At 37.7% G+C, this 15,758-nt stretch overlaps 1 protein-coding gene and 1 pseudogene across 4 annotated transcripts in view; one reads left to right on the forward strand and one right to left on the reverse strand.

Annotated features, from left to right (window-relative positions):
• Nucleotides 1–15,758, reverse strand: part of GALNT13 (polypeptide N-acetylgalactosaminyltransferase 13) — a 540,913-nt gene that overhangs the window by 484,370 nt on the left and 40,785 nt on the right. The gene's annotated exons all lie outside the window — the stretch shown is intronic.
• LOC109269513 (60 kDa heat shock protein, mitochondrial-like) lies at nucleotides 1,896–4,613 on the forward strand (annotated as a pseudogene).

Raw genomic sequence — 15,758 nt, forward strand, 5'->3', positions numbered from 1 at the left:
CTTGCCTCTAAAGATGTGCCTAGTAAGAAGTTGCTGCAGCCAAGGTCAGAGAGGTTGCTGCCTGTGTCCTCCTCTGAGGATTTTGATGGTTTCCTGAAGAAGACTACTCACTTCTAATCACTCTCACTGTTGCAACCTATATTTCCTCAAATTCAACTAAGAAGAAACAAATGAATGAATTTTATGTTGCTCATGTAAGGAAACTTTAATATATTAAAGACATACCTACTTGAGCCCCAAAAGGCTCTTCCCTTCTATATGATTTAGATTAAAATGGCATGCTAAATAAAGTGCCTGAGAACTACAGTGATTGCTGCTACAGAAAAACGTGGTCTCCATCAATAGTATCCTGTAATCTGAAAAAAATCATTATTGAGTTAATGACAGAATGATTAGATTCAAAAAGCAAATTACCACGAGCAAAAACTCCCTATTAAAAGCAAGCACCCATATTATTTGTTTCCACTGAGACAAAAAAAAAATGTAAAAGATGTACTGTACAACAAATATAATCTATCCTATGGTCTGTTTTTAAATGTCTAATCTAAAAATGCTATTTTAAATGACCTTAATTCTCATTTTAATGCAATAATTAAATAATACTAAGTCTCTAGGTCACCAAAAACTGTATGTCCATTTATCACTTTGTGCCAGTCATTGTCAATTAAATCAACTTCTGGAAATAATTTTTCTTTCAGAATTATTTACCAGAAATGAGCTATGTGGAATATGGTGGGAGGCTGGAGAACAGTGGGGGGCAGGAGAGAAATGATTACCACCCTACTTAATTTTGCCTCAATTGTTAGATATCTTTTCTAGAAATAAGATTTTTGTAGTTTACAATATTGCAGTGAGAAACAATGAGTTATTAATGGACATTTTTTCTTATTACAGTTTATTTGTGAGTCAAAGTTCAAATTCTAAAAGCAAATAGTTCATAAATTTTCTGCAAAGGTTTTATAGTTTTATAGCTCAAATAGCAAAAGTATAATGCTTCAATATCAGTAACATCTGGTTCGCCCACGGGAAGATTATACTTTATGTGGCTGGATGGTTATAATGTTTTCTTTTGATTTTGATAATCCTAGTAAATACATTCTAACCACTGATTGACATCCAAACAAATCAGTGAGTGTGCTCCATTACGACGTGTCTTATCTATTAATTTCTGCAGAATGAAACATTGTTCAAACTGAGAAAGAAAATGCTAGTATGATTCCTCTGCTGCAAAAAAAAAAAAAAAAAAAAAATGCAATCAGTATAAAGATGCTCAGATGTCCCACATTCATTCAGAGCTCCACCCCAGTGCAGAACAGTAATCAACATTTTATTTTTCTTTTTGCTCCACATTTCTGGCAGATACCTACAAAGGCAGCAATCTGAATCAATGAAGCCTATTACTGATGTATTGGATCTTTTTCTTTACGCCATTTTTAATTCCTGGTTATTCCCACTCTTCTCATTTTATTCAATTATATTTCTCTTTGATCATATTTAAATCTTATTTCTCTTCACCATATTTTTAGATTCATTTTTCACTCATCTCATTTCCTCTCCATAGTCTCCTCCTTTTTTTTTTTTTTTTTTTTTTTTTTAACTTATAAAAATCACCTAACCAGGAATTTTCACTTCAATTTGAAATCGGCTCTGCGGGATATATCATCAGATGTTTCTTCCATTCTTTCCCCAACTTTCCAGTTCTTGTCTTCTTCTTCTGTGGAGATGACACCATTTCCCCTGGCTATCCCAAAGTTCTCCCATCATCTCCACTTGCCATTTTACAGAAACTCCTTTTCTCTTATTCCAGGCCTGACTGTATATTCTCAGTTCCTTCTTCATTTCAAACCAAACCAAAATGGTAATTTTAACACCTAAGAAAGACTGTGTTTATAGTCATGGGCCAATCAAGTGCGAGTACTGAGATGCTGAAATAACAGCACAGGTATCACAACAATAAATATTGGTACCAAAGAGACAGAAATACATAAAGTGTTGGGGTGTTTTGTTTCATTTGTTTTTCTCTAAACTTCATCACAATATAGTATGGTTAGGAGTATTACACAGACTTTGATTTAAGTCCTCACCTCCACCACCGTTTCATTTGGAGATACTGCAGAGATTAATTTGCCCAGGCTAACCCCAGTTGTTCCCAGGTTTACAAAATGGCAATAAGAACAATACCTGCTTGTAAGGGCATGGTAAAATTACGTACATAGAATGAGAATCAGAGGAAATGGGACACAGTAACTAATCAGTACATGTTAGCTATCACTATTATTATGATCAATATTATGAACAAAATAATTTGTTAATACAACTCAAAAAGAGAGAAGCATTTAAGATTTATTCAAATAGAAGCTATTTATTTCTCTCATTTGGCAAAGTGAAGTACCTATATGCTTCCAGCCCTTTGCTAGATGCAGGACAACTTACTTCACTGAGCTTATAATACAGCAATTCCAGATAAAATCAAAGACCTGTTCAAGATTAAGATTTCTGGGGCCAACGCCACTGTTAAGAGTATTGGTGCCTTGACTCACTTCCAGTGGCCTGCCTCACGGCCCACGGGCTTTGCTGTTGCCCCGCAGAACTGCTTCCATTACAGTCCTTCACCAAATGAGGCCAGTGTCCACAACACTGGCTCCTCATCTCACTCAGGCCTATGCCAAAGACATAAAATTTGGTGTGAATGCCCAAGCCTTAATGCTTCAAGGTGTAGACCTTTTACCAGATGTTGTAGCCATTGCTGTGGGGCCAAAGGGAAGAACAGTGATTACTGAACAGAGTTGGGGAAATCCCAGAGTAAAAAAAAGATGGTGTGATTGTTGCAAAGTCCATTGACTTAAAAGGTAAATATAAAAATACTGGTGCTAAATTTGTTCAGGATTTTGCCGATAACACAATTGAAGAGGCTGGAGGTGGCACTACTGCTGCCAGTGTCCTGGCACGCTCTATTGCCAAAGAAGTCTCCGAGAAGATTAGCAAAGGTGCTAATCCTATGGAAATCAGGAGAGGTGTCATGTCAGCTGTTAATGCTGTAATTGCTAAACTAAGAAGCAGTCTAAATCCGTGAATACCCCTGAAGAAATTGCTCAGATTGCTATGATTTCTGCAAAGGGAGACAAAGGAATTGGCAACATCATTTCTGATGCAACGAAAAGGTTTGGAAGAAAGGGTGTCATTATAGTAATGGATGGAAAAACACTAAAGGATGAATTAGAAATTACTGAAGGCATGAAGTTTGATCGACGTTATATTTCTCTAAACTTTGTTAGTACATAAAAAGGTCAGAAATGTAAATTCTAAGATGCCTATGTTGTATTGAGCAAAAAGAAAATTTCCAATGTTCAGTCCATCGTACCTGCTCTTGAAATTGCCAACGCTCATCATAAGCCTTTGGTCATAAAATGCTGAAGATGTTAATGGAGAAGCTCTGAGTACACTGGTTTTGAAGAAGCTAAAAGTTGGTCTTCAGGTTGTAGCAAGTCAAAGTTTCAGGTTTCGGTGACAATAGAAAGAACCAGCTTAAAGATGTGGCTGTTGCTACTGATGGTGCAGTGTTGGGAGAAGAAGGATTGCCTCTAAATCTCAAAGATGCTGGGGCGCCTGGGTGGCTCAGTCAGTTGGGCGTCCGACTTCAGCTCAGGTCATGATCTCGCAGTCCGTGGGTTTGAGCCCCGCGTTGGGCTCTGGGCTGATGGCTCAGAGCCTGGAGCCTGTTTCCGATTCTGTGTCTCCCTCTCTCTCTGCCCCTCCCCCGTTCATGCTCTGTCTCTCTCTGTCCCCAAAATAAATAAACGTTAAAAAAAATTTAAAAATAAAATAAATCTCAAAGATGTTCATCCTCACAACTTAGGAAAATTAGGAGAGGTCATCATGACGAAAGATGACAAGGCTCACGATAAAAAATGTATTCAAGAAATCACTGAGCAGTTAGATAGCACAACTAGTGAATATGAAAAGGAAGAACTGAGTGAATATCTGACAAAACTCTCAGATGGAGCAGGTGTGCTGAAGGTTGGTGAGACAAATGATGTTGAAGTGAGTGGAAAGAAGGAATTACAGATGCCCTCAATGCTACACGAGCTGCTGTTGAAGAAGGCACTGTTCTGGGAGAGGGTTGTGCCCTGCTTCAGTGCATTCTAGCCTTGGATTCCATAACTCCAGCTAACAAAGATCAGAAAATTGGTACAGACATTATTAAGAGAATACTCAAAATTCCCGCAATGACCATTTCTGAAAATGCAGGTGTTGAAGGACCATTGATAGTTGTGAAAACTATGCAAAAGTTCCTCAGAAGTTGGTTATAATGCTATGCAAGGAGATTTTGTGAATATGGTTGAAAAAGGAATCGCTGATCCAACTACGGTTGTTAAAACTGCTTTACTGAAGGCTGCTGCGGTGGCCTCTCAGTTAACTACAGCGGAAGTTGTGGCCACCGGAATTCCTAAAGAGAAGGACCCTGGAATGGGCAGAATGGGTGGAAGGGGAGGTGGTGTGGGAGGTGGCATGTTCTAATTCCTAGAATAGTGCTTTACCATTATGAATGAACTGTGAGAGGGCACTCAAGGCAGAGGTCCTCAACAATAACTTCAGAAAAGTCAGATGAAGGAAATGACCGGAGAAAAGGCTCGCTGTTATTTAAGAAAATCACTATAACCATCAGTTACTGGTTTCAGTTGACAACAATGTAATGCTTTACCGCAGTCATTGTCCATGCTTCTGGATAATTTATTTTATATTTTTGAATAAAAAGACATTTGTACATTCCCGATAACCGAGTGTCAGAGCTATGTACCAATGCACCGTTTTCAACTTAAATCACTGAGGCATTTTTACTACCATTCTGTTAAAAGCAGGATTTTGATGTTTGCCATCACCTCATCACCAGATGAAAAGTTAAGAAACAGCCTTTCTGTAGAGAGTAAGAATAATTGTGTACAAAGTAGAGAAATATCCAATTATGTGACAACTTTTCTGTAAAAAAAATATTTAAAGTTTTAAGAGAGAGTACTGATTTTATTTTTATTTTGTTCTTTATGCATTCCATCACTTTTTTATACTTTGAAAAATTAAGTTTACTATAAAAAAAATAGGAGTATGCATAAATTTGCTGGTAGACTGATGATCCAAAGGCTCCTGCGGGACACACAGGTGGAGTCGCCAAGGCAGGTGAGTATAAGAAACGAATTTCAGGAGAGGGGAAGCTGGGGGAGTCAGCAAACCAGCGTTAACTAAAGCCATGGAAGTTGGACAAATGTGTTCAGTGAGAGTGTGAGTGTGAGGGGAAGAAAAAAGAGGGTGCCACAAAGAACCTTATAGAGTACGAATTTAAAAGAAAGGTAAGCCCACAGGTAAGAATGGGCAAGGGCTATCCGGGGAAGAAAGAAAAACAAAAACAAAAACAGGAGCACACAACATTGTAAATTCCAACAAAAAGAATGTTTTAAAAGAGAGGAAGTGATCAATGGTACAAAGTTATGCCAAGAGATCAAAAACATATGTTCTCTAGACAGCCCCAGAACTAATTTTTGTGGCCTTAGAAAGAACAATTTCAGACAAACAGAAAAAGCAAGTGCCCGGTATGGTCTGGGGTGAGTGGAGGATGCAGGTTTAAGACTGAGAATATACATATTCCGGGAAACGTCTAGCTATGAGTAGAGACAAGAGTTCCCGGGTAGGTGAAGGTGGACTTGGAATAAAGGGAGGATTTGTGCACAGATGCAGGTTTGTTTATAAGGGGAACGATCCTTTGACATGTCTAATGCCGATGGGAAGAAATCAGGAAATCAGGGGAGAGGAAGAAGGCTAAAGATGCAGAAGAAAGAAAATACTTCTTTGAGTCAGGGCTTTTAGAACATACACAGGTACAAGATCCAGAACATGCGTGAAGGCTTTGGCTTAAAGAGGAAGAAGCATCAGAAGGGAAGAATGAAAGAATGTGTGGGTAGTGGTAAATTAGCAGGAGCTTCCTGGCTCATGGAGGCTGTTTTCCCTGTATGTCAGCAGTTAAGAAAGAAGGAGAGTAGAGCATAGTAAAGTAGAAAAGCTTTTATATAAAACTGAGGAGAATGGGGGAGCCTGGGTGGCTCAGTTGGTTAAGTGTCTGATTTCAGTTCAGGTCACGATCTCAGGGTTTGTGAGTTCCAGCCCCGTGTTGGGCTCTGTGCTGAAAGCTCTGAGCCGGGAGCCTGCTTCTGATTCTGTGTCTCCCTCTCTCTCTGACCCTCCCCCACTCGCACTCTCTCTGTCTCTCTCAAAAATAAATAAACTTAAAAAAAGAGAACTGTGGAGAATGGAAGACAAATTTCTAGAAAAATACATGAAAGTTGCATCTCAGAGTAGAGGGCTCAGCTGAGGTCATCATCCCAGATTTTTGCCCCATCTCCTTGGTGGGCAGCACCTCCTCTGACGCCCTCCCAGAGGACTTCGGCACGCCTCCCTCGCTCTTCCTTTTTACTTTTACCTTCCAAGAAGAGGATTAACTCAGGTGGTGAGGATTTCATGTTGTATTTTCCATCTTTTTTAAAGAAAGTATATCAATTTAAAAGTGAGATTGTTTTAAGCATGACAAATCAGATATAATACTGTCTGATTCAAATCTCAATGAACTTTTAGTTAGCATGGCTTGAATGTGCTGAAAATGACTTAATGATGATGCATCTTACCAAACCTTTGCACTCATACCTGTAGACGCAGCGAGGGAGAAAACGCAGTGAAGGAAGTAGAAACCCCAAGAATTTCACTCTAAACTAGCTGCATGTTGCTAGGAAAAATATTGTTTGTGGTCATGACCAATATGTATAAATGTTCAAGTGGCACTCTTTATTTTTCTGTCTCCCTCCTCCCTTCCTCTCCTTCAGCTGGACCCTTCTGTTTCCAAGATACCTTCTAGTCTGAGTCTTTGCTGCTCAATTGGGTGTCTCCAGTACTGACTGAGGTTGCCTGGCAACATGACCAATAGAACATTCACCAGCCTGTGTGGCAGCTCTATTTTTTGGTTCGCAGGTGGGGGATTTGGATAGAACTGTATGAGGTTTCCGCTTTGCAATTCTGTTTGATTTCAGTGAGCATCTAATGAAGTTTATTACTTACAATATCATTATTATAGTTTATTGCATTATTCAGCATTGTACAGAGGTTTTTATTTGTCATCATAATTGTTAATACTTCCAGCAAATTTATAAGATTGGAACTGTGCTTCAAAATACTTAATTACTTTTTGGAAGCTTATTAGCATAAAGACAATTTTTTTTTAAATATTAAAAACCAAAAGGTTATTGACAGGGAGAGAAGTACGGGGAACTTCTTGGGGATTGGTTCTATATCTCAGTCTGGGTAGTAGTAACACAAGTGTATAGCTATGTAAAAAGGACAGATATATCAATCTGTATACTTAATATTAGTGCACTTTGCACACTTTAATATACATACGGCATTTTTTGAGAGTTTTAAAAAGTAGTGACAAGATGAATAAATATACATACGCATATAGAAACAGAGGCTATATAAGCTTGATACATTTTAGTTTGGGAATAAAAATAATCCCCAGGCTTTTATCACAGAACATAGTATCTTCTTAAAGACTGGGCATCGCTACTGCATTTAATCACTTTAACAATAGAGACTATTTGGCCATATGGCAACCATGCTTTAACTAATAACTTGCTATTTATAGAAAAGGAGCTTTAACTGTCAATTCAGATGGGCAAATTGAGGAGAGCAGACAGCACTAATAGCCACACACTGCAAAAGATTTGCTATTCGCTTCAGCCACACTGGAACGAAGCGGAATGCCTCAGATACAAAGATCACATCCAGAAATATATCTCAAGAAGACACTTCATGCACAAAGTCATAGATATGCCTTGCTAGTCTGGTTTCTGAAGTGTCTAAGACCAATAACATCCTACAACGTAATGTGTACAGAAAAATAGATTTGCAAAATGTAACATAAAGTTAAAAAGAGAGGTCTGGGGCACCTGGGTGGCTCAGTCAGCCGAGCATCGGACTCTTGATTTCGGCTCAGGTCATGATCTCACACTTTCCTGGGTTGGGGTCCTGTGTTAGGCTCTGTGCTGGTAGCAGGGAGCCTGCTTGAGATTCTTTCCCTCTCTCTCTGCCTCTCCCCTGCTCACACTCTCTGGTTCTCTCTCAAAAGAAATAAATAAACTTAACAAAATAATGAAAAGTAAAATAAAACAGAGGTCCTTAGTCACTTTATTTCCTTGCATTTTATTTATAACGTTTTATTGTACAATCTCCATGTTACAGAATGTGGGCATTTTTCTGTTCTTTACCCACTGGACTTTCTAAAGAGCTTAACATTGAGGGGCCTCCTGGATGGTTCAGTTGGTTAAGCCTCGAACTTCAGCTCAGGTCATGATTTCATGGTTCATGGGTTTGAGCCCCTCATTGGGCTCAGTGCTGACAGCTGGAGCCTGGAGCCTGCTTCAGATTCTGTGTCTCCCTCTCTGCCCTTCCCCTTCTCATTCTCTCTCTCTCTCTCTCTGTCTCTCTCTCTGTCTCTCTCTCTCTCTCAAAAATAAATAAACATTAAAAAAATTTTTAAAGGGTTTAGCATTGAAATTATGCAATTTTTCAAAGTACTTTCACACTGTTCTTATTTCATTTGATCCTCATCATGCCCTTAATATATATTGCCCATTTTATAAATGAGCAATCTAAGGCACAGAGAATTTAAGTGACTTTCCCAAAGTGACACACTTTCTCTAAGCAAGCAATCTCCACAACCAGAACTGGAAGCCAGTTTTCTAAATACAACACCATGTTGTTGTTCAGTTCATACCTATTTTTCATTTCAGAACTGGAAAAACTTCACAACAAAGCCAGTTCCTGTAAAAATTCAACTTCGATTCAAGTAATTAAGTCTTTATCATTTTATTTGAAGATCTTTAGGATGTTTCTTTTGACAAGAGGCTATGTCTGGGGCAAGGAGAACTGCATAGAATCATGGTGCTTTAAAGCTGTCACATAGGTGGTGGAGGTCAGTTCAGCTACCTAACTGCTTTGTCAGCTGACAAAACTGATGTCCAGAGGGTTACAATGACTTTCACAAGTTTCATAACTTTTAATGGTAGAATTCAAACTGGAAGTCATCTTATCTGTCTCTTGGTTCGACATTACATAAAGTGCTGCTATCAGAAACCTAAATTTTGAGCAATATTTCACTATGGTTCAAAGTATAAAAATGATATATTTAAAGGGTAGAAATGGAGACTCTCAATCCCATCTAAAAGATAAAGCTTCATCCAAGAAAAACAAGGTAAATTGCCTTCCTGACCTATCAATCAGTATTAGGCTTGAATAAACTCTGTCCTCCCTTAAATTACTGAATCTAATGTTAATATAAGATGAGTAATATAAAACATACTATTTATTGATCCTTTCCTATGTGACAGACCCTTTGCATATATTATCATATTCTACCCTCACCAAAATGTTTTAAGATACTAATTATCATACCCCTTTACAACTGAGAAAGTAGAACAAGTTAGGATAAGAACCTTGGCTCAAGGTCACATAACTAGCAATTTGCAGAGCTGAGATCAGAACCCAGAGATCAACATCTCTGTTTTATGATAGAATCTGTGCATTTTAACCCACATCATTCTGCTTCAGAAATTAGATTACCAGAATGCATTTTGCCCATCTTCTAATTGCGAGTGAGATTGCTAAGAGCCCACCAAATAGCTATCATCGTCTCCCCTACTAGGGACATATTCAGAGCCATTGTGTGTGCAGCAAAAATACTATACACACCAGCTACTTTTGCAACAAAGAGTAATGATGCTTAGGTAGAAAATATTGGGTAGAGTTTACACAGAATTTCCTTGAAGAAAGCTAAATCAGCTGGTAGCATGCCCCTTTGCTATTGCAGTATTTTTTTTTTCCATTCTTGCTGCATAGAATACAAATACAACTGATGGCTGTGCTCCAGTAGTCATGTTAAACCACTGGAAAACCCTTGAGGATGAAGTGATATGACCAAGATGCTAGAACAGGACTACAGAAGGAGACTAGATTCTCTAATGAACAAGGTACCACAATCCCAGCTCCACAATGCCATTGGCCAGAGTTCCTTTTGCAGGAAAAAAACTTGAACTTCACCTTATTTAAAACAATGAAATCTTGTTACGCATAATCCGTTGAGCTTCAATTGCTCACAAAACAGTGATAGCAACAACTCACTTTTGTGTGGAAATACTACTGAAGATAGCATTAATTTGAGATTTCTGGCTCCAGTAATTGCCGACTAAGTAATGTAAAGGAAAAAACTCATCTTGCTTTGGAACACTTGAAAAGTTGAGTTAAAATATATGTGAAAAAAATGCAGTTTTGCTTCTAATACTTTGAAAGTCAAAAGCCACCAGAGAATATTGCTCTTACCCTAACAGTAAGAAAAGGCCAGATAATCTACAAAATAATAACTTTTCTTGAGCTCATAAGAGAGCTGGAGTTGCAAGGCAAAGAGATTAACCAAATTTCAAAGGGTAACAGCCATTCCGAGGAGAGACAGGACATATGAGCCTTTTCACCTTTGATAGAACATGAGAAGAACAGGTGCTCATTATGAAAGAAGGTAAGAAGAAAATAGCTAAAATTGTAACAAATACTTGAAGGCCAGAATGGGTCACCAGAACAATATAGACACCCTGGGATCACCCAGACACAAAGGAATATGCATTCATGTGTAAGCATTTTTTTTTTTTTCAGACGTCTACCAGCTGCTTAGCAGAAAGACTGAGGTCAAGGCAGGAGACCAGAAAAAGCACTTTGGTGTCACAAAAACACAAAATCTTTTCTGATTCCCAAGACCCTTCTCTAATGCAAAGCAACACTTAGCCTTTTAGGACACAAAGCAGAGATCTGCTACCACTGGGGGAAGAACAGGAACCTCTTCCACCAAAGAACCCCACAGAGACAAGTAAAAGTTTGGGCGGGCACCATGGGAGGAATGGGCAGGAATGCGGAAAGAGCCATTCTCCCAAGTTCCAGATGCGCAAGGCATGTCTAAGGTTAAGACTGGAGGAAAGGAACCCAGGACCCTCCTGCACCCACCAGGAGCACTATTCTTGGTAACAAGCAATAGCGCTCTGCCACTTGGGAGTACAAGGGTGCAACAAGAACTTTGCTATGGAAGCATGGGAGACATTCTAAAAGAGGGAAGGGTAGAGAACAAACAAAATATCCTCTGGCACTCTAGGTCCCACAGTAAGCCCAAGAAAGCAGCAGCTCTGCTTCTGGAACATGACATCTGTGAAAAAACAACCAATCAATATAAATCATCAGATTAACAAAGTAAAAACAGAAAAATTGTGTGCCTGGGTGGCTCAGTCGGTTGAGCATCCGACTTCGGCTCAGGTCATGATCTTCCAGTCTGTGGGTTAGAGCCCCATGTGGAGCTCTGTGCTGACAGCTCTTGGAGCCTGGAGCCTACTTCAGATTCTGTATCTCTTTCTCTTTCTGCCCCTCCCTGGCTCATGCTCTGTTTCTCTATCTCTCAAAAATAAATAAACGTTAAAAAAATTTTAAATAATCTGATAATCTCAATAGATACATAGGAAGCATTTGATAAAATTCAAAACCCAGTTATGATTAAAAATCCCAGCAAAACAAGAGAAAAATAAATTTCTCTATCTAATGTATGATATTTATCAAAAATTAGTACAGTAAATAGCATTTTAACAGTAAATTGGTGACAGTATTGCCTTTGACTCGGGAATAAGAGCAGAATGTCCACTCTTCCCACTTCTTTCAGCATTGCTCTGGACATTGCAGCCAATTGAATAAAATATGAAAAAGAAAAGGGTAAAGCTTGAAAAGTATTAAATAATATTATCTTTGATCAGAGAAAACATAGCTCTTTATATAGAAAATCCAAAAGAACCTATTTAAAATATTAGAATTAATAAGTGAGTTTATGATCTGCTGCAGGCAAGCTCAATATTTAAAAAAAACTCTATTCAAGGAACAAAAAGAAAATAAGGTTTTAAAATTAGACAATATATAAGAATATTTGACTGCATAAAACATCTAGGACAAATTAACTACAAAGTATAAGACATATATGATTGAGAGAAATTAAAAAGACCTAAATAAATGAAGCATATATACTATGTTCACAGATTTAAAAAGTCAATATTTTAAGCATACTAATTCTTTAAAAATATACTTAACAATAGATTGAATGCAATTCCAACTAAAATCCCAACAATTATTTTTTGTGTGTCAAACTTGACAGAGTAATTCTAAAATTTGTATGAAATAAGGCAAGGTCAAGATTCCTGGAATAAAAACATAGTGAGGGAACTTGTCTTAATAGATAATTTAAAAATGACAATAGTTAAAATAGTGGCTTAATTAGAAAGAAGAAATTAATAGCCCAAATAAAAGTAATAGTAGGCCCCCAAAACACAGACATATACAGCACTTAATTTATGATAAAGATGCCATTTGAGAGCAGTGGGCAAAGAGAGGAATTTTCAGCATGATTCTGTAACAACTGGATATCCAGCTGGAAGAGAAAATAGGACTTGACTTCTACCTCAAACCAGCCACAAAAATAAATTTAAAGGAAATGATCTAAATGTAAAGAGGCAAAAATATGATTATAATTAAAATTAGAAACTTTTCCTCATCAAAAACTCCATTAAGAAATTGAGAAAGTTGGGGCATCTGGGTGGCTCAACCTGTTAAGCACCCAACTCTTAATTTCAATTCAGGTTGTAATCTCACAATTCATGAGAGCTGTCAGCACAGAGGCTGCTTGGGATTCTCTCCCTCCCTCTCTCCCTCCCTCCTTTTCTCTGTCTCTTTCTCTCTCTCTCTCTCTCTCTCTCTCTCTCTCTCCCTGCCCCCCCCAAAATAAATAAATTAACTTTAAATAAAAGAAAAAAGACATTGAAAAAGCAAGTCACAGAGAAGAAAAGGTATTTGCAATATGTAATTGAAAGGGGAATCAATTCAAATACAATTAACTTCTGCATATTAACAATAAAAAAATCAACACACTAGAAAAGTAGGCAAGACACTTGAACAGGCAATTTACAGACAATAATATCTATATGGCAATTAAACCGCATAACAAAACCACATTTACAATAGGGAAATGTAAACTCTGTTCTTATCAGAATGGCTATAACTAAAAAGACTGTACCAAGCATGGATACAGATGAAACAAAGGGAACTCTCGTACACTACTGACTACAATGTAATTAGTGTAACTACTTTGGAAAACTGTTTAACAGTATCTACTAAAATTGAAAAGTTGTATTCAATATAACTGAGCAATTTCATCACTAACAGTAATGCATGGATATGTACAGCAAAACATATTTAAAAGAATGTTCATAGCAGCACTATTCATAATTGCCCAAACCCAGAAATAGCTCAAATGTCCATCAACAATACATGGATAAATACTGTAGTACTTTTCTACAATGGCACACTACCTAGCAATGAAAATTAATGAATCACACAAAAACATTAACGAAACTTAGATATATAAATTCAGGAATGCATGTTGTATGACCTATATATATAAATTTAAAAAATCAAGCTAAACTAACATTTTGTATTTAGGGATGCATGATAAAATGTTAAAACTACAATGGACAAGCAAGGAAGTGATCGCGAAAGCCATGAAAAAGTTATCCTTATGGAATTGATGGAAGAGGAGTAATGTTTAGAGGCAAAACAACAAGATTTTTGAGATGCAGAAAATATTCTATTTCTTTTTTTGTAAGTTTATTTATTTATTTTGAGAGAGAGAGAGAGAGAGAGAGAACACATCTGTAAGCAGGGGAGGGGCAGAGAGAGAGGGAGGGAGAGAATCCCAAGCAGGCTCCATGCTGTCAGTGCACAGCCTGAAAAAGAGGCTCCATCTCACAAATGGTGAGATCATGACCTGAGTTGAAATCAAGATTCAGACACTTAACTGACTGAGCCCCCTGGGTGTTCCAGAAAATGTTCTATTTCTTGATCTGCACAATGAAGTTACATGGGTCTTTGCTTGTAAAGTTCATTGTTTTGTGCTCATAATGCATAAAAATTCACAGTAAACACATGCAAAATGTCAATAATTCTGGAATTAAATCTTATAAATTTAAAATTATGATAAATGAGATAGAGTTCCATGAACATAAGTAACACATATTGAGAATTTACTATGTGTCAGGGACCACTGTAAGTGCTTTATCTTTTTTTTTTTTTTAATTTTTTAAGTTTATTTATTTATTTTGAGAGACACAGTGATGGCACTAGTAGGAGATGGCCAGAGGCGGGGGGCGGGGGGGGAGGGGGAGAGAGAGAGGGAGAGGGAGAGGGAGAGGGAGAGAGAGAGAGAGAGAGAGAGAGAGAGAGAATCCCAAGCAATCTCTGTGCTGCCATCACAGAGCCCAATGCAGGGCTTGAACCCATGAACCATGAGATCATGACCTGAGCCAAAACCAAGAGCCAGACACTTAACCAACTGAGCTACCCAAGGGTCCCTGTAGGTGCTTTACCTTATTTAACTTTCACAATTATTCAGAAAACATACTACTTCTCCTATCACATTTCAAAGGTGAAAAAACTGAGGCCAGAGAGCTTACATACTTGACACACAAAAAGTTACACAGCTAAAGTCGCGTAGTTAAAATCTCACATTACAAAAGTCACATGGCTAAAGACGCCTCATTCTGGGATCTGAACCCATGCAATGGTATGGTTCTGGAGGCCAGGCTTTTAAGCAGCATATTATGCTACTTCTCCAATATAGGAAAAGAGAGATACTCTCTATGTTGGGTGTTAGTTTTTTTCCCTTGTCAAAATTATTGTTTAGTATGATGGTAAACTAACTCTAAAATATTGGTCTTTCATGCACCCAAGATATTTAATCTTTAATTTAGCACTCTATCCTTGTTTCAGTTTAAGCTCTGCTAAGGAAGGAAGACAAATCATATTAAGATGACATATTTACTATTCTAATTTATAATTGAGCAATATCATAAATTACACTGTTCCTGTTGCCCAGCATAGGAATGAATGTATCTAAGAGATTCATCACTAACCATAAGGGATACTTCTCCCTAAAAGTCAGAAGATGTTTCTCCCTACCCCAAAGACTTAACTGAAGAAGGGGCAAACCCTGAAGAAAAAAACAAAACAAAACAAAACAAAATAAAACAAAATAAACAAACAAAAAAAACACAACTATTTATCTGACTATTGGTAATGTCATTTTCCAGTTCATTCAACCTGGAAATCTCAGTTATTTTTTTCAGAAATGATGTGCAGTTACAGATTCTAGAGCTTGACTGAACACATTCAAGTGTCACCTTGGCTATTTTCTAGCTATTTAACCAACAACAATTTACTTGGCTAAATTCTGCCTCAGTTTTCTCTTGTGCAAAATGGGGATGACATCAGTATCTACCTCTCAGAGTTGTCTGATATAAAATTAAATGACAAATATAAGTTATTTAAAACAGAGTCTGTTACACAGCAAATACCACACAAGGGATTCTGGTTATTATTACTCCCTGTCCCCATCTCCTTCAAAGCCTCACCTCCATCTAGTCCTTGTCTCCATTCCCACTGCTGCTACCTCAGGTCTTACCCTCTACTCTTATTCTTATACTGCTCTATTTTCCTAAAATTTGTTCTCTTATCTACAAGTCTTCCAACTGGAATCCATTGTGAAGACACCACCAGGCTAGTATTCAAATAGAAATTTTTGTTCACATGATTGGCCT

This window comes from Panthera pardus, unplaced genomic scaffold (assembly GCF_024362965.1).
Source record: "Panthera pardus isolate Hobbes unplaced genomic scaffold, ASM2436296v1 HiC_scaffold_10, whole genome shotgun sequence".
In the NCBI taxonomy this organism is placed as follows: Eukaryota; Metazoa; Chordata; class Mammalia; order Carnivora; family Felidae; genus Panthera; species Panthera pardus.